Genomic DNA, 23,776 nt, shown 5'->3' with positions numbered 1-23,776 from the left:
GAATTGTACTTTTCATCCCTAAGGGATTTCTCGGAAACTTTTCGTTTGTAAAAATAAACTCACCATAGGCCAGGCCATTTCCAAAAAAATCGGATGCAAAACTGCTTTCGGATCTGCTTATAGTCTTCGGTTTTATCACTCGTAGCCAAATTGTAGAAACGTCTGCTCTGGTCTGAGGAACAACTTATAATGAATGTTTTATTCTGGTACTCTAGATACAATATAAATCAAGGGTTGCTTAGATCCTACAATACTTTATATGAAAAAAATGAATATTTTTTCTTAAAAACGCTATATCTCAGGAACGACGCAAATTACCTTGGGGAGTTAAGCTTTTTCGATAGAAAAACGTCTGATAAACACGATGGAATCAAATTTTTTAAAATCAAAATATACGTATTTTGAGAAAAATCGATTTTTAGATTTAAAATTGAAAAATATGATATCTGGCAACACTGTATCAAAAAACTAATATTTTTTCTGGATTCCACGATTTCCTGTAAAAAAGCCGGAGGTCGAAAATGTGTAGGTGCAATCGTTTCAATGATAAAAATAAAAGAAAGAGAGGATAATTTTCATATCGGCCAAAACGAGGGGTGCTGCCACGGGCCGAGGGGTGATCCGATCGGTACCAAAATTTGGATTTTTTCTTTTTCCATCTAAACAAATGGTTTAGCCAAATTTGGTTCAAATCCGTGATGGTCGATTGCAAGTGGTCGGTCACTTGGCGTGGAATGACCCATATACTATAATATCGTATATGAAGAATGTTGAGATGACTCTCAGTTGGTTCTGTAATGTTACCGTTGAAATATCTATTTCATATTGGAGCGCAAGAAACACAATGGGTCGATCAGATGGAGCGTGATCTAACGAGACTTTGGGCATGACTGAGTTATTTACCATAACCTCCAAAATGTTTGACCGTTTTCAGGTCACTTGACAGATGTAACATGCGCAAAAAGAGGATGGCAACAAGGTCAGTAAAGTAGAAGTTATTTATGTCTTGCTGGTGTGTGGCCTGTCAAGTGACCTGAGAATTCTCAACCATCATAAATTGATTGGTGTAATGAAGAATAGGAAGCAATCGGTGAAGTACTAGATTGAAAGTAGTGAGCTGGATTTTTGTATGGTGAGATGATCAGTTCTCCATTTCTGTAATAAAATGGTACAAACAGCATGGGTTATATGATTTCTTGACTAATTTGATGCTATTTGAGCAAAAGTTTGGGTAACTGTGTTGTTGTATTATTTATTTCTTGCAACTTCAACAACACAGTTACCAAAACTTTTGCTCAAACAACATTAAATTAGGCAAGAATCCATATAACCCATGCAGTTTGCACCATTTCATTGCAGAAATGGAGAACTGATCATCTCACCATACAAAAATCCAGCTCACTACTTTCAATCTAGTACTTCACTGATTGCTTCCTATTGACGCAATCCTACTCCGACGGTCAAGAGTTGTCCTGGCCACGTCCTTGTGACTACTGAGGGATGAGAAGAGATAGTTATCTGGACGCCTACGAAAGATGCAGAAAGCTTTAAAGCCTCTCAGGTCTAGGTATCACGGGATACCTAACTGTTTAAAGTACTCAGAAAACAGAAAAGCCGAGAAGCAGATGTTGTTTCAGCTGACACGTTACGCCAAGAAGAAGAACATGATCTAGTGACCCAAGCTTGCAATCTGATTTTTCATCAAATCAATACTCGTCAAACCAGGTCAAACCCTAGGTTCAAACTCACGATCAAACCTGACCAATCCATTGAAACAAGGGAGAAAACTTCATACTCAGGATGAATTATTTGGATTTCATTGAAAGGTACTGAGTAGTTTCCAACGTATTTGTCCATTCTATGTCCCCTGATGTTCTCCATTGTGTTCCAGAGATTCCTTTTATGACGATCCACTGCACTGGAGTTACAAGACAGATAGTTCGTCGGGCGAACGAACGGAAGATTCCAACGAAGAGAACCACTGGAAAAACGATTATCCGGACGAGGACGAAAACCTCTTTGCGGACTGTATGGACGGGGACGACACTCGACCAGTAGTAGAACAGCTGGACTTGGACCGAGAATGGGAAATTTCTTTCGGCAGTGAATTCAGCAACCCTTTGTGTGAAGACGCTCGTGATGATTTGGCAGACAACGACGAGTTTCGCGATGTTGATGATGATGACGATAATGTAGAACTAACGCCGTTCCGGTACACGAACAATCAGACTCGAATTATGAAGCATTTGGAAAAGCTGCGGAACGAGTCGAAGGAGGTGCACATTGATGATAAAGATTATTCCCGGTCCTCCTTGTCGTCCCGTGGGAGTAGCGGTGGTGAGGAAGATCACAACTAAGTAAGACATATGGTTATAAGTTTCCTATTATACTAGTTGTTGTTGTTCTTTTAAATAATTGATGGTTGCTTTTGTCACGATAGATTATTGATTTGCTTGCTATACTACATGCTGTACCTCTTTTGTGTTTCGATTGCTCCAAGGATTCCTTTCAGGATTCTTCTAGGCTTACCGGATTCCTTCCGGTTACCTAAAACAAAATCCTTCATGAATTCTTTTAGGGATTCCTCCCATTTCCTCGCAGGGTTATCCAGGATTTTTCCAGGACAATGTTTCCTAAATTTACCCAAAATTCTTTCAAAGATTCCCATACTACGGTCCCTCGAAAATTGCAGAATACCTTCCATTTTTTTTGGATTTGTTTACGGATTTCGCTTGGGATTACTATAGGGATTTTGCCGATATTCCTTCAGAGATTTATTCCTGGATTTCTCAGGCAATTTACTTTGGGATTTCTTTATGAGATATTTTAGAAATCCTGGGTTCCTCCAGAAACGCCTACCGCGATTCTCCGGAATTCCTACAGCAATTCCTTTCGCAAGGCCTTCATGGATTCAACCCGAGATTTGTGTAAGCACTCCTCACCTGCAATTTCCGAGATTTCTGCAGGGATATTTTTTCAGGATTCCTATAGGGATTTCTTCAGTGGTTCATTCAAAAATTTTCCCGGGGTTATTATAGGAATTCCTACTGGTTCATGAATTTATCTCGGGATTCCTCCAGGCATATAATTAGGTTAGATATAAGTAGATAAGCTTAAACCAAATGTGCATCTCTATTGCATAACAACAGCTTCTGACGCTTAAAACATTGTTGTATAAATGTTCAACTTGGTCAGACGCAATTTCCCAACTTGTCGTTTCAGGTCAATAATTTTCCGCTCGCTTAGTTTTCCGGGTAAACACGTTTGTTCGTTCAATGAAGTACCATAAAGACAGACCCCTTCGATTCGAGCATCAGTAACAGTTCAAACGCAGTCAAAACCCACAACCGACAACAGAGAGCGCAGACACTAAAATCCGTTACACAACGAATAAACTCTCCACCTGCCTGCATAGCCTATAGCTCCCCAAGTGGCTCGGTGCATTACAATACCAAATCAGTCTTACAGATCGATGCGACTAGTAAAAAGAGCAATTAGCACCAGAAACCGATGGAAAATGCTTCTCTGTGATGATCGTCTCGTGTCGAAAGCGCATCTCGTCACCACTGACTGTCTTCTGAATCATCATTTGATTCGATTTTCGCCACATTTCCCACTGCTCGGTCACGCGATGACCAGAGGCCAGACCAGAGCGTCAACTGAAGCGAGATTGGCAACGCCGAGCTTATCTCGCCCGGGCCGGGCCGGGCGGTCCGAGATTATCAGACAAAAACTCGCCGAAAGTGATGGCTTGGGAGGAGACAGAGAGTACATAAATTATGTAAGACGGTGTTTTTTCTCCTCTCTCGAGCTGCTGTATTATCATCATGTTTCGCAAATTAAGCTGTGGTGTGTAGGTGATTACTGCGTTCCACGGTCGAAAGGAAAAAAAAATGTTGGCTGTGCATGATCCGCTTGAACGCATTTTTGGGAAACGAAGAATGGTTTGAGTGCGTCGCTGTCGAATTCTCACAATGTAGCTGATGAATGGAATCAATGTGACTGAGGCGGTAAACGCACGAGACGAAAATATATTTGCATTCATAAAAAGAACTGTTCGTGATTGTCCTTTTCTTTTGGATTTCTTTCGGAATTTCTACAAGGGTTTCTCCAAGAATTTTTCCAACATGTTCTCTAAGAATTCCTTTAAGAATAAGCATAAGTGAGTCGCACAAATTCGTACGTGGTACAATCCTAGACCGCTGTTATGAGGGTTGCCTCCTTACTGTCCGAATAATTGGGACTAATCTCTCACTCTTAGACGAGACTGTCGCAATCCTCCAATAGTCAAGAACTGGCCTGGCGACGTGCTTGAGACTGCTGAGGAATAGAAAAGGATAGTTAGATGGACACATAAGAAAGATGTTGACAGTTCTACGATCTCTCAGGCCAAAGTATCATGGGAATTTAAATGTAGTTGGAGGAAGAGTTAAGTCTAAAGGATACGAGTGGTCAACTTTTAGACGCACAAAATATTATTTAAGTGACCATTTTGTCGATTTTGAGTTGAGCATATAAAAAAATTCTTCAGATTTCAAGCTTCCAGGAAGTTTTTTAAGATTATTTTTACGATGATAAGAAAAATTACAATAAATCGAAGAAAATTGGGTCGATTTTGAAACTCCTTAGATAGTGTATGGGATGAAATATTGGTGGAAAACTTTAAACCTTATTAACTCAAAAGCGGTTTTTTGTCACTTACACCCCTTTGATTCTAAGAAAATTGTGAGCGCCTAATGGTTTCGGTTGTGATTTTAATTGGGCTCCTACTTTCAAGTTCCTCTGCATTGGAAATGTATGATAAGCATTACGAGAAGAAAACAGCAATTAGCCCGGAAGCAACAATCGAAAACGGTCACGCATTTTCTCGCTTCAAAGTGACTCATTTCATTGGTTTGGCCGATGAAAGTTTAACTAAATGGTTGAATTTTCTGTGAAATAGTTTTAAAAGTGACGAAGATTTGTAAGTTTGTGAACTAGTGAACTAGTGGGTGGAATGGTGTTCCTAGATCTTCTTCAGAGCGCTGCTTAAAGTAAGAAAAGCGGAAAACTGACGATGGCGTGATGTCTAATTTTAGGATTATGTTTTCGTTTTCAACTATATCAAGGCCCGCTGTTGGAAGAATACTGGAAGTTTGATTATTTGGTGAGATCTTTCTTATTTCTATGAGATGCCTTAATTTTGAAAGTGTGAGCCTGTAAAAATTTCACAATTTAGTTGCTTACAATTTGATTGTTTTAGTATAACCGGGGAAGGGATCAAAATATGTTTATCTCGTTTCAGAGAGCGAGCAATGGCGCTTAAGCCTAGGCTTTCGAGCCCGGGCATATGGGGAAATTCCTATGTCCCATCCCAGGAAGAGGAGCCTTGACGGAGTGACATTAACTTTCTTAGCAAAGTCACTCACAACGTTTTTGCCTAACTTCTATACCATATACTACACGGAGCGGTTGGTACGAGATGTCCCCGTTCTTTGGTTTTATTTTCATTCAATGGCGCTGCACAGTAGGCCTGGCCGCTTCAATGCTTGTAATGCATCACTGATTCACTGCAAGTATTGATAATGACAAGAAAAATGATAGAAGTAGTCGATTCTATCATTTTCCAGGATTCTTCCAAGTGATGGCTGTGTATGTGTAGACTAGACTAGACTAGACTTACACCCCTTTGATTCTAACCCCCTCATTTGGTTGTGAATTTCTTTAAGTACTCCCAAAAAATTAACCCTCAAGCGATCGCGCTGTTGTATTTCTTACAAGGCATGCTCCAGGAACTCCTGTAATGTATTGCAAAGACCTAAATATCCCACACACTCCGTTATTAAAATTTAATTCAAATGATTAAAGTGCATTTCACCCCACACTCCCATAAGAACGGCTGCCCGGGTGCTTGAATTTTAATTTACGCCAATATCAATGCCCATCGTAACTAACGCGCAAAATTTCGGCAGCTAGAAAAATCGCACCATACATTACTGACCTGGTTTTATGAATCATCGCTCATGTGACGACGGACGGATGGTCGGCCGGGGCAACGATCGCGCAGCGATACGTTGTTCATGATCGTACACGTTGGGTCCGGTTGGTGTGGTACAGTTTTGATTACGCTTGGTTGAGTTGACGACGATAACGATGATGATGGTAATGATGATGATGACGAGTAGGATAGGTAGAGTTCTAGGTTTTGGACTTTGAGTATTTACTTTTGGTATGGTTTTGGATACGCCCAAGTTGGTTCGGGCATTGTTAGGAAGTATCGTGACTATTTCGGCAAGACGAGAGTGATGGTAGGAGTTTTAGACACGCCCAAGCTGGTTCGGGCATTGCTAGGAAATTTAGGCTATAAATACTGAGGCTTTGGCTTCAGTCGGGGAGAGTTCGGTGACAACGTTAACACAGGCAGCACATCGGATAAGTCTTGAGCTCCCATGTGGGACACCTCTAGATACTGTCCAAATAAAGGCTGTAGGTAGGACGTAGTAGTCGGGTCAAGAAGAAGCTGGAAGTGTCTCTAGTAGTTCGGTGAAGAAATACTGACAATGTTAAGGTAATATAAGAACAAGTGAATCGTTGTAATATAAGTGATGGTTTGTGATACTTCAATATAGTTTATTAAAACTGTGTCGGACTGTAATGAAATGAAGGATATCACATTCCGTGTAGTGTTTAATGCTGCCCCTGGACGGTACAGGGCGCTTCAGTATCATAAAGGAATACTTCCAAAAATTTCACTTGAAATTATTTCTCCAGGATGTTTTTTCAATGAGGATTCGCGATATGCTTTTCAGGAAATAGGTGGTACGCAGATCAACTGGGGATTCTTTCGAAGAATTCTTCAATAACACCTTCGATTGTTCCTCTAGGGCAGACAGCTAGGGGCTCCAAATATTCTAGGACAGGAATCCTCCAAAAATTATCCCAATGGCCCCTCCAATGTGTTCTTCTTGAGCATATGCAATGATTGTTTTAGAGATTCTTCCAACATCTTTTTTAGGATAAGGTTAAGAAAAATTTCTCCAAGGATCGCTCTTTTTTTTTGTTCTTTTGTCTGGCTAAGACCATGGGTTGGTCCATCTTGCCAGGATCTCTCTTTGAAATCTTTAAATTTCTTCTCCAGGGATTTTTTCCAGCAATTTATTCATTTATTCATTTATTTCATGTAGTAAATCATAAGTAGACCGTTTCAAGACAATTTGAACATAAAACTAGAACTGTTTGCATATTTTATTTAATTTTTACATGCATTTCTCAAACTGATTCTAGTAGTTTTTTCCAGTTCGAGAGTTCTTCAACTAGTTTTTTTTTTCTATTTTCTAGGTTTAATCACCGCATGACTTTATGATAATTGAATTTTATTGGCTTTTCTCGGTGAACTTAATACTACAAAGAAGGAGGGAGTAACGAAAGTAATAAAAGAAACGGTGGATAGAATCGCAAGTGTGCGACGAGAGAAATTGAATAGAAGTTGAAAATTAACAGAGGGCCATAATTGAACAACACAATCACAACGACGATCCCTTCTTATTCCAAAAATACCTTCAGAAATTATTCCAAGGACTTCTCCAAGGCTTCCAAACATTATTCTAAGGATTCCAAGGATCTTCCGGGGATACATACTTGCAAGAATTCCTCTTGTCTATCTTCTATGAATTCTTCAAAGGATCTAACAATTGTAATTTCACTGATATTTTTTCGATGATATTTAGGGTTTTTTTTTTTTAATTATTCTCTAGAAGTTTCTCTTAAGATTCCTTCTTTTTCAAAAAATACTCCAGGAATTCCTCTAAAAAACTTAGAAAATCTTCCGGAATTAAAAAAAAAATGTAATGATTTTCAGACATTTTTTTTATGAAATTAGTATTTATAAATTTGTCCGCGAACTATTTCGCTAATTTCTACAGAGCATGTACTCTAAGAAGTTGGCCACGAAAACCTTCAGGACTTCTTCTAAAGCTTCTTCTAGCAAATTTTAAGAAAACTCCCCCGTGAATTCTTCCAAGAAATTCTTTAAATAGCTCCTCTAACAAGTCTTAGACAGGTTAGATTTCTACTGTGCAAAATCGGTGCCTGTTATGTGGCGTAACGCACCTTGTCTAGCAATTTGGGGAGAGGAGGGTTAGTAGTTGAAGACAACTATTGTTACGCAGACCAAAAAACACTGTATCATCACGATTGTCTCAGGGAGGATTTCTTGTTGGTAAGGAATGACGGATTTTCGTACTTGTGGTTTGCGATGTGACAATGAATGTTTCATTTATCGCAGCATTCGGAACGGGAATCGTTCAAAATGTCGTTTGTCATGTTCGTCGTTGTCGTAGAGCGCTTTGCAACTACCGAAGTTATTTTGATAATTCCTCCAGAAGTTACTCTAGGAATTTCCTCAAAAAGATCCTTCTGAAATTTATCCAGCTTATCCGGGAACTCGTCAAAAAGTTTTGAGGGTTATTTTTACAGGTGTTATTTCTTGGCGAGTTCGTTCGATAAATCTTACAATAGGTATCACGGGACTTTTTTTCAAAAGTTTATGAGTAGATTCCTCTAGAAGAAACTTTACAAATTGCTCCAGGAGTTCTTTCGAAAATAAGTCCAGAAAATCCCTCCTGATATTAGAATGGTAATTTCTCTAGAAGTTGCGATTTATTTCAGTAATTTAGCAATTCAATATCATAATTTATATTTTATGTAACTCATCTCGGTATCATAATGGCCATTTTTTCCGAACTGGTTCATTATGCAACTGAAATGAGTTGTATAATGAAAAATAGTTGTATAATGTTCAAAACTCATTTGCAATGCAATGAGTTGCATTATGAAAAAAACATTGCATAAAATTTTGTATGGAACTCGTTGCAAAACTCGCTTTTTTCAGCACTCTTCGTATTTGGAACTCGTTGCAAAACTCGCTTTTTTCAGCACTCTTCGTATTTATGCAACTCGGCAAGCTTCGTTGGATAAATTTACGACTCGTGCAGAAAAAATCAACTTTTTGCAACTCATTACAAAAATAACTATTTTAGTTATTTTAATTTTTTTTCTTAGTTTTTTTTTAATACTTTTTGTTGATCCTTTGGGAACTCCATCGGCAATCCGTTTTGAAATTTATTCGGATTTTTTTTTTATATTTTTTTTATGTTTTTGGAGATTTTTTTCGGTAATTCTATTGAAAACTATTTTCAGAACTCCGTCGACAATTCTTTATGAGAATTCCGTTAACAATGTCTTTGGGATTTGTTTTCGGAAAGAAGAGACATTTTTTCCGAGAGCTTTTGGAAGAATTCTCGAAAGAACTTCCAGAACTTTTTTGTGAACTCCTAGAACTTTAAAAATAATTATTGGGAGAATTTCCTGGTACGCGGCCGAAAATCTTCTTGAAACAATTTCTAAAGAATCTTCAAAGATTTTCCAGAACTGGCAAAGGGTTCCGGAAAGAAATTTAGGATGTACAATTTATGGAGAAATTTAGGACGAACTCCTTCCGAAACATCTAAAAAAAAACTCATGGTAGAGCTCAGGGATGGGATCATTCTTGCGCACTCAGTTACATTCACTTGAAGTTAACTACTTAACTTTCCTACCAATCCTGGAGAGACTTTCATACAACTTTTCAAAAGATTTCTTCCGAAAGAAACTTTGGAGAAACCGCTGAAAATTTCCGAAGGAGTTGCTGTAAGAGATCAAAAAAGGTTTCAACTGAATTTATCAAACGAAGTTTTGGAAGAATGCCCGCAGGAACATTTAGAAGAGTTCCCGAAACAAATTCCGGCATATTTGCCACTGGAATTACTAGAAGAAATAGGAGAAATACCTAGAGGAATTCTCAGTGGAAGTCATTAAGGAAATATAGATAAAATTCCTGAAGGGAGTCTCAGTGGAACCTCTTGAACTTTGAGACGGATTCCCAGTCCAAGATGCAGAGGAAACTTCTGGGATTGCCGGACGAACTTCTAGAGGAATTCCCGGAGGAACTCCTAGTGGAATTTACTGTGAAACTCTAAGAAGAATTCCTAGTTCATCTCCTGAATAAATTCCAAGTAAAACTCCTGAAGGCATTCCTAGTGAAACTTCTAGAGAAATTTTCAGTGGAATTCTTAGAGTAATTCCTGGTGGAAAATCTAAGAGAATTTCATATGCAACTTCTGAGTTCTTGAAGATTGAACGTCAATCCCTGACGAACCTCTTAGAGTATTACACAATTGAATTCTTAATGCAAGTTGTAGTGAAACTGGTGAATAAATTACCAATTCAAATCCTTGAGAAATTCCCGGATGAGCTCCTGGAGAAGTTTTCAAAGGAAATTCAAAGAAAATTCAGATGAAATTGCAGGAGGAAGTCTCAGTGAAAGTCCTAGATCAAACTGGCAGAGGAACTCCTCAGAGAAAACCTTAGGAATTTCCAGAGATTCTAGTTATCGAGAATTTCAAGTAAAAATTTGAGATCAATCTGTTTAGAGCACAGCTGAGATTCACAGCTCCAGACTCGAGCTTTTTGCATAAAAATTGACCTGAGCGTACTGAATTCCACAAAATACTTTCCATAACTGGCATAAACTCATGTAGTTCTTCAAGAATGTCTGGCATTCATGTTTTTATTAGCTTAGTTAGAAAGCGCTCCGGAAAATGAACAATTGTTTCTATTAAATTGTTTCTATTGAATTCCGTCATTTTATAAAGAACTCATAGTTTATTTAATCGGGCTCGTCGTTCGATTGCTCATTGAAATCGTTCATGCTGTAATTGAACTCAGCACTTCCAGTGGATTTCTCCGAACAAATCAACCTTTATCAGTTTCCCATTCCATTTCAGTCGCCAATACTATTGCAGATTTTCGGTTGTTCCCTTTTCCTGGCTGTTCGATTTCATTCAGAGTTATCAATTTACTACGCCTCTTAATACATACATATACAGCCATTCCACAGAAAAACGATATAGTGTATCTCCGATTGTCGTGAAACTTGGTGAGCTTGTAGTTCTTCCGAAATAATTAGACCCGTGTTTTTTTTATTTCGTCATTAGGGTGACCAATTTTCATATAGGGTGGTCCAAAATACAAGGTATTTCAAAAATACAAATTTTCAAAAAATCGTAACTTTTCAACCATTTGACCGAATTTAAACTTCTTTTTTTTTTGTTTGAATGCTATTGAATTATAGTTTTCAGGAAAAATACGTTAAAGGGGCTTAAATGTAAAGAGTACTATAAAATATGCAAATATATTAGTTTTTTTTACGTTTTCATGGTCTCGGGACCGAAGAGGTACCCTGGTTTTATATTTTTATCAGAAAATTCAGGAAATTTGGCGTAACATATCAAAAAATCAGAAATGTATGTTGTTTTGTTTTTGAGATATGATTTTTTGAATATAGAGTCATATATTTTAGTACTAGCTACTCTAAAATTGCTTGAAAATGCAAATTCTCATAAAACTATGCATAGTATTGCTTTTTAAAGTGATTCCTTGTGGTTTTGGTATCCATAATATTATAAGGAATCAAAATATAATCAAATTTAAAAAAGTGTCTTGTATGGGAAAATTTGACCTTTTATTTTCAAAAAATCATATCTCAAAAACTAAAAAACATTTTATCTGATTTTTTTATATGTTACGCCAAATTTCCTGAATTTTCTGATAAAAATATAAAACCAGGGTACCTCTTCGGTCCCGAGACCATGAAAACGTGAAGAACTAATATATGTGCAATTTTTATAGTACTCTTTACATTTAAGCCCCTTTAACGTATTTTTCCTGAAAACTACAATTCTATAGTTTTCGAACAAAAAAAAGTTTTGAAATTGGTCAACTGGTTCAAAAGTTACGATTTTTTGAAAAATTTTAGTTTTGAAAAACCTTGATTTTTTGGACCACCCTATATGAAAATTGGTCACCCTAATGATGAAATAAAGAAATACGGATCTAATTATTTCCGAAGAACTACAAACCCACCAAGTTTTACGACAATCTAAGTTGCACTATATCGTTTTTCTATGGAATGGTTGTATGTATATCTAGTACACTGTCACACAATCCCATTGCTGATACTCTTGTGTCTCCAAAATGGCAACAGGACCGCTTTTCTCAACATACCTACTATTTATCAATTCTTCATGCTCCAAATCCACCGTCCACCGTGTACGCTGCGCAGTCTTGATTAACGTCAAAGCAACACGGCTAAAATAACCCCTAAAGTCAATTACCCATGTGTTAAATGTGTTTTAACGCTTGTGATTTAAACATCCACCGACGACTCTCCGTTTCTCATCGCACTCGTTGGGTTGGGTTAGCTACATCTGTCGGTAGGTACATTTCCAGAGCCTGAGCTCGTCCAACTTGCCAGTTAATGGTTCCATTTGATGAACCATGAAGAGGTATTTCATCCGAAAAAAAAGCTGGGAGAAACACCAAATACCAAGAGAGCGCACTATTTGGACGCACTTAAAAGCAGCATCCGAAATAAATCCACATATAAAAATTTAATGAGTTGGTCGGTCGGTGAGTGGAGAGGCCGCGGCAAGAAAAACGAAAGGTTCGCACTGGTCACCGCTTAGGTGGAAAACGAGGTTCGGCGAAAAAAAAAGAAACAATAAATAACCCCCACCGCTCGGTATGGAACAATATCAGTCATGGTATGTAGTAGCATTCGCTCACGGAAATCTTTGACTTGGTCGTGGCTAGCTGTGTAACGAATTGAATTTTTGGGAGAAAGTTTTTTTTTTTGCAAACCTTTTGCTCTTTCTGGTATAATGTTTTGGTTTGGTTTCCTCTCTCCCCATTTCGGAGTGTATACACCAATTATAACGTATCGTATTGATGATAGGGAGGCGCAAATTTGATCTTCAGTATTTTTTTGTTTCTCTTTGTGGCTCTACGGATACGGAACACGGGGACTATAGTCTAACCTAACCTTTCCATGTAAGTGTTCTGTGGAGTATTTCCACGGTTCAAATTTGCAATGCTTTCGTCACAGGTAATCACAGCCGTCCACAGGAAGTCGATAAAACTTCCCAACAGAAAAGATCTCCCAGCCGACCGGGAATCTCAGGTGCAATTTTGGACCAACAAAACTCGGTCGGTTGGTGCAAATCGGTGTGCGAAATTAATTGAGCTGGAATAACATTTATCATAAGTGATTCATCAAGGCATTGTGTAAATTAAAAAAAACAATGCAGTCCTGACTACGGTTAAAGCATTGTTATTTTGTATAGCTAAATCGAATGAGTAGGGTAAATAATGATGGTTGAACCGAGTCAAAAACTAATCATGGTTGGACCATTTTTTTTTAAATGCCAATTTAGCCAACACTTTCTCACCAATTCGATCTAAATGTCACTAGTATCGAAGAAGTATGCCTTATTCCTTGAATTCACATTGATTTTAATTGAAATATCTTCAAATTCATAAAATAACTGTGTTTTTCGAGAAGGTTGCAATTAGCACATTTTGGTACCAAAATTGAGCGATTTACAACATCTAGGGGGATTAGGGGCATAATGGACACCCTAAGCAAATGAGTATGTTGGGCCTGTATAACAGTTACCTCTAAGCTTCCATTTTTTTACCACGCCGAAATCCACCGACTGTAACTGAATCTACTCGACTGCCACAGACAACTGAAAGGCAGACCAAACCCAAAAAAAAACGCACTCCCAAAATTGATCGTGATTTTCCAAACATATACGACGCATCTTTCAAGACTTGTTGTTTGAATAATGTTGATATACTTTTTTTATAATTTTATTGTGACAATTTCAGTTATTCGAACAATTACTCGTTAGAGAGGTGGGCATTTTTTTTATTACCGTACGGGATCGGGCCGAAGGATCCCAGATTTGAAACTTTTTCCACAGGCAGGGCTCATGGGTATATGAACAAAAAAAAATTGAGAAAAATTCAGGGTCGCCTATTTTCCCGGAAAACTCAGGTGGAAATTCTTTGTTTTCCCCTGACACTACTTACTTTGATATACCATAACTCAAGAACGAAGCATAATAGAAAACAAGTTTTTTAGAAAATGAAAGCAAATTCCAAAAAATTTAGCGATCAAAGCTTATAAAATTACCTTCTTAATTTTTTTTTAATTTCCGCGAGTTCGGCTTTTCTTTTAGAATTTTCTCAACGGTGGAAAATTTTGTGGAAAACTTTTTCCACTTCATATTTTTTTTTAATTCCTGAGAAAATTTGCTTTCATTTTCATTAAAAAGCTTTGTTTCTGCGATGCTTCGTTCTTGGGTGATATTTTTTCAAAGAAAAGGCTTTTATGATACATTTGGACATTTTTCAACAAAATTGACCTCAAAAACGAAAAAAAGCATTCAAAAAATTTCAGCGATTAAAGCTTATGAAATAACCTTCTCAAAAATATTTTTTTTGAGAATTTCCCACGAGTTCTGGCATTGTTTTTCCGGCTTTTCTTTACGAATTTCTCAACTGTGGAAAATTTTTTCCAGTTCATAGTTTTTTGGATTTCTGAGAAAATTTGCTTTCATTTCCTAAAAAAAACTTTGTTTATTTGATGCTTCGTTCTCGAGCTATGATTTTTCAAAGTAAGTAGGGTCAGGGGTAAACAAAGAATTTCCACCTGAGTTTTCCAAGAAAATAGGCGACCCTGAATTTTTCTCATTTTTTTTTTGTTCATATATTTAGGCTGATACAAATTATATTTTGACTTTTTGTCTCCCCCCCCCCCTTCAAAAAATTTTGGCTCGATTTTGCATTTTGAGGGGGCAGATGAAAAAATATTTATCAAAATGTCGGGGTTTGATGAAAATTCTTTAACAAATCCGATGAGTTTTAAATATTTTTCAGAATAAATGCTTTATTATTTTTATCCCCCCCCTCGACCAGTCAAAGAGTGGTGGGACAAAAAGTGAAATAAATATTTGTAACGGCCTTATTTATTTTTTGGCCAAAGTTGATTAGAATCAAATAAGTAATTTGTGAAGCCCCAGAATTGTATAGTTATGAAATTTAAAAGTATTTTTATAAAACAGGCCCTGAAAAAGGTCCGATCCAAAGACCGAAACGTCGGCGAAGATTAAGTAGAATCAACGCTTTGATTCAAGACTGCACAGCCGAAAAACAAAATTTGGTAATACAAACAGTCGTTCCCAACAGTTATTTATTCTTTTGTACGGTTCGTTATTTGTGCACTTTTTGATTTGTTTATGGAATTTTTATACTGCCCCTCTTCACATGTCAGTCGCATGTTGTTTTTCAAAGTGCCTACGTTTTGCACTATAACTCCAATTGTTTTCAAAAAAGTGTATCCATGTGATGCATAAACTTTTCGTGGCACATTGAGCTGTGCTGTGCAATGAGGCGAGAAAAATATCAAATTTATTTTAATGTGCTCGTGAGAGACAAAAATATGATTTGCATTAGAAACAACATGAGACTGACATGCCAAGAGGATATTCTGCTTAGAGGGTTCGAAAAGTCGGCACAAGACATAATTTGTTTTTTTTGCCATTGCATTGTGAAAACGTCAACTTCAAGAGCGCTAAAACGACATACTTATTTCACTAAAACAAAAGTGCCGAAAAGTACAACTTTTCGACACTTGTGCTGAAAAGTAGCATTAGTCGGCACTTTTTGCAATATTTTGCTCGGTAAGCCTCGTTGGATAAATGTAGAGCCGTGCTGGAAAAATCATCATTTTGCAACTTTTTTAAAATTCTTAACCACTTAACCTAATTTACAGCTCTTTTGTCCACTGTCAGGGGTCAGCCGCTCTCGGGGAGAAGTGCAACTGACAAAAAATTCAAGTGCCGAGGCTGGGATCGAACCCATTACCATCCCCTTATATAGTGAACTTGTAGCCACTACGCTACGGACCCCGGCTATTTTGCAACTTGTTGCATTAATAACTATTTTGCAACTTGCCACTATAATATTGCATTTTATACTTGCCGTTTAAGTGTCACTACGGCCTACTTTTACTTACTATAAAAAACAGTTGCATTATGATTCATAATGCAACTCATTTGGGTTGCATTATGAATCATAATGCAATTGTTTGGGCAACAACAAGGGCAACAACCTGTGTTTCCATGTTTTGCGTCTAGATTGATGGAACACGTGGGTAATTTCGTACAACCACCTACAAGCATGATGATACTGATGGAAATGATCATATTACAGTGATTATTTTTTCTCATTGCAAAAAATGTTGTATGCAACTTGTTGCAAAACTCGATTTTTACAGCACTCGTCATATTTATCCAACTCGGCAGGCCTCGTGGGATAAATGTACGAATCGTGCTGAAAAAATCATCATTTTGCTACTCGTTACATAAATAACTATTAATACATTTATCGGAGAGGCATTACAAAAGCTTTACTTAAGCACTGAAAAAGATTTTGGATTAATAAATCAGTCTTGTGAGATATTTAACCTATAACGGACGTGTTTGAAATAATGTTTTACAAAAGTGACCAATACTCTATACCTGTTGGACTTTCCCCTGGGAATCCATGGTCCCCTGGAATCGATTCCCGCTCTCAGTGAAAACTTTCCGTCAAACGGAAAATTCTTCACTGGGCTACTGGGTGTTATGTGTGTTGTACAGAGGGTGGCCAAAATGTTTGGGATAGGCAACTTTTATTCTCCCACAAAAAAGTTCAACATGCTGTAACTTTTCACAGAGTGCATCCAAAAATCTCAAATTTTGACTGATGGTCAATCTATTATATGTGCATCCTTGGTGCAAATTGGAGCTCGATTGGTTAATCTTTCGCGAAGTTGTAACCATTCTGGTAAAACACTATTTTTCAGACAACTAATTTTGAACTGTCATATCTCTGAAACAAGTAAACCAAATCAAATAAATATTTTAACGTTAATCAACAATATATCGATATGACGTTATAAAATGTAATATTTTCTAACGACGAATGAAGTTACACCGGTCGGACATTTTCACCCATATATAGGAAAATAAGTCAAATTTACAATACCACACAAAAATTACTGATTGTGTTCTTCCTTTAATCCTTTTATATTTTATTAGAGACTAGCTGGCCCGGCAAACTTTGTCTTGCCGTCTTGTGGTGGTTTGACAACTGTTGAGCTCAAAATAGCGCCGCACTCTAGATTGATTTCATTTCGGTTGTATTGATTTCCTTCCCAGCTCATGGAAAATGAGTTCTTTATCATTTTTGTTACTTTTCTAGTCGATTTTCGTTACTTTTTGTACATATAAACACAGCCACCATGAATACGAACCGAACCGTGCAAGAATCATGCTGATCAGTTCATCCGTTCTTGAGTTTTGTTGCCTCAAAGAGACTCATTTTTATATATATATAGATATCTTGAGAACAGAAGTAGGAAATCTTCAATATCAAAACTAGAATTTAATAACAATGATGTAAAAAATTAACATTTTTTCGAGAAATATACAAAAATTGTCAAACTATGATAACTTTTTTCAACGTTCAAAAAGTACCTATGTTTCGATAACGTTCGAAATTTCATTCAATTCGGTTCACTGGTTTCCAAGATATGGCAGTTCAAAAATAAGTTGTCCAAAAAATAGTGTTTACGAGAACGTTTCTAACTTCGCGAAAGATTAAGGTGAAGATATGACGAAGCCACAGCTCAAATTTTCAAGAGCACAAATCTGAAGAACCGGATGTCGGATTGCGCTGAAAAGTTGATCGATTGGTCACCTCCAGCGGGTAATCAATCGATCAACTTTCCAACGCAATACGACATCCACTTCTTCAGATTTGTGCTCTTGAAAATTTGAGCTGTGGCTTCATCATATCTTCACCTTAATCAATCGAACTCAAAATTGTATAAATGATGCACATATAAGAGGTGGGTATACAGTCAAAATTTGAGAATTTTTTATACACTTTATGAAAAGTTACAGCATGTTGAACATTTTTGTGGCAGAAAAAAGAAGTTGCCCATCCCAAACATTTTGGCCACCCCCTGTATGTTGTCATATTTTAGTGCTTGTTCAATCTGCAGAACCTCTGATTAAAGGCGGTGTACAAGACGAGCGTACAAACCCTCATCCTTCTTGTTGACTGGAGTCGTAATCCAATTTCCCATATATTTCGGATGAAACCCCCAAACAAACTTTATCTCATTTGCGCCAGCTCAATTTCTACCCATTTGAGCTGAATTGTTCACAGGTTGTTCTACTCACAATTCTAGAGGGTGCTCCGTGGATTTTGACTACTATTTTCTCGTCATACAAATGTGGACCGGTGGATTGTTGAACTCTTGCAGGTTCACAGTGAGCAGTGAGCAGTGAATTTCATAGTAAACTATCGAACTTTTGGTAAAAAAGCTCACGACAATCCACGGTTCAACATAGTGTTAAGAGGGCCAAGAGGCCCAACGCGGCTTCCAATATTCACTTATCTTCTGCCTAAGAATCAAAACACAGCTAAACTAGCAAAGAACAGACAAAAAGAGCGTCTTTGGAATCCTTACAAAGTGCTAAGTAATAGAGAGGAGAATACAAAACTACCGCGATGTAAAAACATTTGTCAATTTGAAAATCATTTCCGGAATGCAGACTTCGATACTCAACATCATTACAAAATTATAAACATATAAAACTTATAAAACTATTGTTTTAGCTATTCATAAAAAAAACATTTTCAAAGATAAAAAAATGAAACATTAACTTTACCTAATGGCTTAAAAAAATTAATCAAATACAGACATTTTGTCATAGTGACGCTCAAACCTTCGCGACTCAACGTAGGATCTCAACCCATAGTATGGTATGTGGGGGCAGGATGGGTCACCTAAGAAATGGATCCCTATAACTTTCTGAATATAAATCGCATTTCTCTGTATTCTACCACGACTCTCAGATACACTAGTCAGCTATGATATAAGAGTATAAAAAGGTAATAAAGTTTGAAACCTGCTTCTTGACAAACAATTTTCAAAACATGACCCATCTTGCCCCACCTCATTTTAACGGGGGCAAGATGGGTCAGCTATAAGAAAACTCGATTTTCCTCCAACAAAAAATACTATATCTTCTAGTTTTTCTCTATACATCTAAGCTTCATAGACGTACAGATTACATGAAGAAAGTGTTGAAACATATCGGTAGATTATTCTCAGAACTAGAAGATTTTTGTTCGGGTAGCCATAAACGGACTTTGAAAACCTATATTTTTTAAGGAAAATTTAAAAAATATGTTCTCTAATTTTCAGTGCTTTCAACGCTTCGATAATGTAGGTCACAGAATAGCCTTTCCATGAAAAATAAAACATTTTCAAAAACTATGCAAACATACCGGAAAATTAGGGTGACCCATCTTGCCCCGTCTACACAATACACGTAGTTATATGGAATGTATAGCATAAGGAGTATAACGAAAAAATATTTTTTTTTTCTGTGCGAGGAACGTATAGAATTTTCAAAACAATATACCACTTTTTTGTGTATCCCCGTCGCTCATCTGGGAAAATTATTGAAAGATTCAAAACATATATTGTGCGATTGAAAACGGTACTGACCCATCTTGCCCCCTGACCCATCTTGCCCCCACATACCATAAATATGAGAAATTGTAGATTCTGATATGTACCACAGAACACAAATGAAACGAAATAAACCGTAACTTGGTCAATCCAACCATTCCTGCATTTGGCCAAAAAGTGTTCTGCCGAAAGACGTTTGATTGAATATTTGGGGTAAGATATTCCTGGAAACGAGTTTGTTTGTTTTTGTCCAGTTATGGCTCTGAGAGCAATATGCAATGTTATGCGAAAAAGAAATGGAAGAAGAAGTCATCAACTCTAACTACTTTTTGCATCTGTATTTGAAATGTTGAAATCAAGTTGAAAGTTAATTTAAATTAAATAATAAATAAAATAAGTTTACGTTTTATTTGGATGTAATTAACTACAATTCAGCTGACTACTTTGCAAATCAGAAAAGAAAATGCAGAATTGATCATTCGCAGTCATTTTGCAACACCTTACTTTAAATTTTATTTCCCGTGAAGCAAAAACAAAATGAATAAACATGCAACATTAACTATCACGAATAGGCCCAAAAACTCACAAACACCATTCAAACCAGCATCACCTGTTGCTGGTTGGTAACTTTCTTCCATCGTCAAGTGAAATTCATAACTTCAACACAATAGAGCACATTCGCCGGCGTCTGTAGATGATGCTCTCGCGAATGTCTGACTCCCGTCGTTATCGTCGGCGGTCGATGGAGCCGGTGTAGCCACTTCACCACCATCATCACCATCACCATGACGTGCCGGCTGGTGTTTAGTGGTAATTATGTTTTACCAAATCATCACTTAGCCTATCTTCTTCTAGTTGCTTCTTTCATTTTTCTCGGCCGCGATCATCTACCTGCCTACGTTCCTGAATTTCGACTGACATCCAACGAACAATAATATAATGGATTAAATGGAACATGTGGATAAGTGGCGAGGAACGTATACTGAATTGCTCGAAAGAGAAAGGACTCGAGGCGCATGAAGAGAGTACGCTTTGTGGAAGGTACCATCTGCGCTGGGTGAAGAGTTCACTACTGACCCACTTGCGCCAGCCAGCTAAACTTCATTTATCAACACAATTGACCTTGAAGCAAAAGCTCGGCTGATGGACGGTTCTTGGAGAAGCAGATGGAGCCGCGCATTCAGCTACGTTAAATTGGGTAATTAGGTTGATTTGTTCATCAATCAAATGAAGTTTGTATGAATAATTCAGACTTACACGATTAGAAGAAATAGTTATCACAGTTGTTCATCAGTGGTAAACATACCTGAAATGAAAAGAACGAAAAGATGAGGTTAATCAGTCAGTATCGATCAGGCAGATAAGGCAGACAACGGAAGTTAGCGAAACAGCGATAGGTATTGTTGAGTCTCACCACCATGGAGAGAAGATATGAACATTCTGATACCGTTCAAGCGAACCTGAAGTTAGTCTCCCAAAAACAGCAACTGTACTAGAAATGCGGAACAATTTTGTTTTTCATTCATAACATTTCGCGATAAATGGAGTCACGCTAGGCCACTCGATACAAAACCGTTCCCACCATGTAATCGAACTGGTTCAGGTTCAGAGAATGAATGTGGTGAATACGTTGAATAAACCAACTAAAATGAGACTGAACCGCTCTTGGAGTTCAACCTTCTCTTTCTCATAACTTCTCAGCACCGTTGAATTTCAAAGCATACAAGCTTGACCGATTAAATCTGTGCTGTAGCTGCAGGTACTCAGCCAGACCATGCTGAGGGTGACGGATTCGATTCCTGGTCGGTTCAGGATCTTTTGGTAAATATTATGAAAGTAATGTTATAACGCTATACAATGAGAAGCAGGGCCTGCCTCAGCATGGACGTAATGCTGGAAAGACTTCTATCGAAATTTTAGGCAGCTCACCACTTTCTCTACCTACTATAAAAGAAAACAACCATTTCCGTATAACGAGAATGGTAACTACACCCCCTCGTAAGGGTTTCCTTCTTACAAGCCGGTTGCAGATCGTTCTTCCATCATCATTAAACCTTACTCGATGCGTTACGGTTCTTGTTTTGATGTTCTGTTGCGAATTCGTTTCTGCAAGACTAAATCAACACGAACTTGCAGGTGAATCGGAAACAAGCTCGATAAGTGAACAGAGAGGCATACAAATGGTACCGTTTGCGATTGATGGGCTTATTGTGGCGTATCGCATGTGGGAGTGTTTGGACGATTTTGCGCTACAATTAAGTGATTTCTGTTTCACAATTTGGAAGCCCCTTGTATCCAGTTTTGTACTTGGTTTTGGCGTGGTTTGAGAAAACTGTTAAAACGAATACTTTCGCTTATTACAGATTAGGTCTGTAAACGTATCTATATATAAATGCAGTGGCAAACGTGGGATCACGCATAACTTGCGAATAGGACGTCCGTTTTGGGTCGTGCTTGTTAAAGTTTCACCCAAGGAAATTTCGCCACAATCCAGTACTTCTCGGACAAAATGGTATCGAATTGAGATTTGTTTCGTGCAGGGATTATAATTTTGAGTTCTTGCCACACATATCGCTGACTGAGTTTCGCATAAAATTGGAACTTAAACATCGCCATTGATGTGCTTCAACATCTACATATTGCAACCAGGGAGCTTCTTGGGTAGTTCTTGACAACACGATGTACTCCGCTTCTCAAGTTGATAGCCCCACATTTTTTTTGTCGCTTACAATTCCATGAAATCCTCCCATCTTACTGAAGACGTAATCACAGGTGAACGTTCAGTTTTCGTCGTCTCCTCCCCAACCTGCATCCGTATATCCAAAAAAGTGCGGATTGCTTGTTACCGAATACTGCAAAAGGTTGCCAAAAGTTCTTTTAAGATAGCGTGCGATGCGCTTAATGAGCCAATTGTACCTGTATGGGATGACCTGCATGCTTTGTATCTCGTCTTGATTAGTTGACACACTGATTGATCGAGTTTCACACCATGATCAGCGGGGGTAAACACAGGAGAATCGAAGTAGGCCTCGCCGCGATCGGACGTGATTTTGTTTTGCCTGTCACGGTTTTTTCGCTCTCCCGTTTTGTGTGTTTTTTTTATGATAATTTGGCTAGAGCTACGCCATCCGGAAGTGTTAAGCGTATGATTTGCGGAATCCATTTGGTAGAATGGTTGTGTTGCATCTTTGAAGGTCTTAGATTCAAATTGAAGATTTTCGTGTTGTGATTGTGGCTGGAAGGACTTGATATCGTTATTCCGCTAGTGACTGATTTGGTGATACGTGAAACGTCTTTAACCTCGGGAGATCGTGCGGACACCAACTTTGCCGCATTATGTGCTTTTGCCAATGCTGTTAAACTTTATATTCTTGGTGTAAAATTTTTTAATCAGAACAGTGTATTAGTGCAATGACTTGTCTTGTGCTACCCAGAAAACATTGAGAACGTTCGTGCGCGAGTGTTGATCGTTTTTGTGGCGTGCCATTTTTCAAGCTGTTATCAGCAGCATTACACATCAAGAGGAACCTGGCTCATAAAAGACGATCGTCAAATGGATATAAAACGACAAACTTGGTGTGGACGTTTCATGCTTCATATATATCTATTGTATATTGTATATATTGAACCATATTATTACAAATATCTCGGAGCGTTTGGTACGGTATGTCCACGCATCCTTCCTCCCCTGTAGATTCGAGAAGTGATTCGATGTTAAACGAAAGTTTATTATAGTCGAAGAATTTCAAAGAATCATCTCTGCGGTAAACGCTACGCAGTAGGCCTGGCCGCTTTGACGTTTGTGTCATATCTTTGATATGCTGCAAGCATCAATATTGACAAGAAACATAATTGGGCGTAATCTAACCCGATTATTTTCCAGGATGCTTTCTTGTACTGGCTGCGTATGCGTTAGATTAGATTAGATGATCAGCGGGGGTAAACACAGAATTACAGTCCGTTATGTTGAACTGGATAAGAACATCGAGAATATACTGCATCTGAGAATATTCGGGTCTATCAAAATCTTACCTTTTGTGCTGTCGCATGTGATCTTCAATCCTAATCAAAATTTAGCGTCTCCCACATCCTTCATCTTGAAGCGAATATTCAGGTAGGTTTTCAGCTTTTTTCATTTTCGAATCGTTAGTGAATACACGGAGTACAATCTTCGGGTTGCTCCATTAACCTTCCGTAACTCGCGAGGTTGGCCACCACAGTCAGCACCATGCTAATGCTAATTACAAAAAGCGAGATGTATTCAAGGTGTTGTACCGCTGAATCCAAGCTGCTCTTTTACGGATCTATCAATTGGCGGTGGGA

General features: G+C 37.9%; 1 protein-coding gene and 1 long non-coding RNA gene across 7 annotated transcripts in view; one reads left to right on the top strand and one right to left on the bottom strand.

Annotated features, from left to right (window-relative positions):
- Positions 1 to 23,776, bottom strand: part of LOC109421864 (putative uncharacterized protein DDB_G0282133) — a 539,561-nt gene that overhangs the window by 332,255 nt on the left and 183,530 nt on the right. The gene's annotated exons all lie outside the window — the stretch shown is intronic.
- LOC134285205 (uncharacterized) lies at positions 1,443 to 7,709 on the top strand. Its single transcript, XR_009996211.1, has 3 exons — positions 1,443 to 1,826; positions 1,892 to 2,357; positions 3,223 to 7,709. It is a non-coding gene; the product is annotated as an uncharacterized LOC134285205 (long non-coding RNA).

This window comes from Aedes albopictus, chromosome 1 (assembly GCF_035046485.1).
Source record: "Aedes albopictus strain Foshan chromosome 1, AalbF5, whole genome shotgun sequence".
In the NCBI taxonomy this organism is placed as follows: Eukaryota; Metazoa; Arthropoda; class Insecta; order Diptera; family Culicidae; genus Aedes; species Aedes albopictus.
Note: the sequence above shows the minus strand (reverse complement) of the source record. Positions and strands in the feature narration are given on the sequence as shown.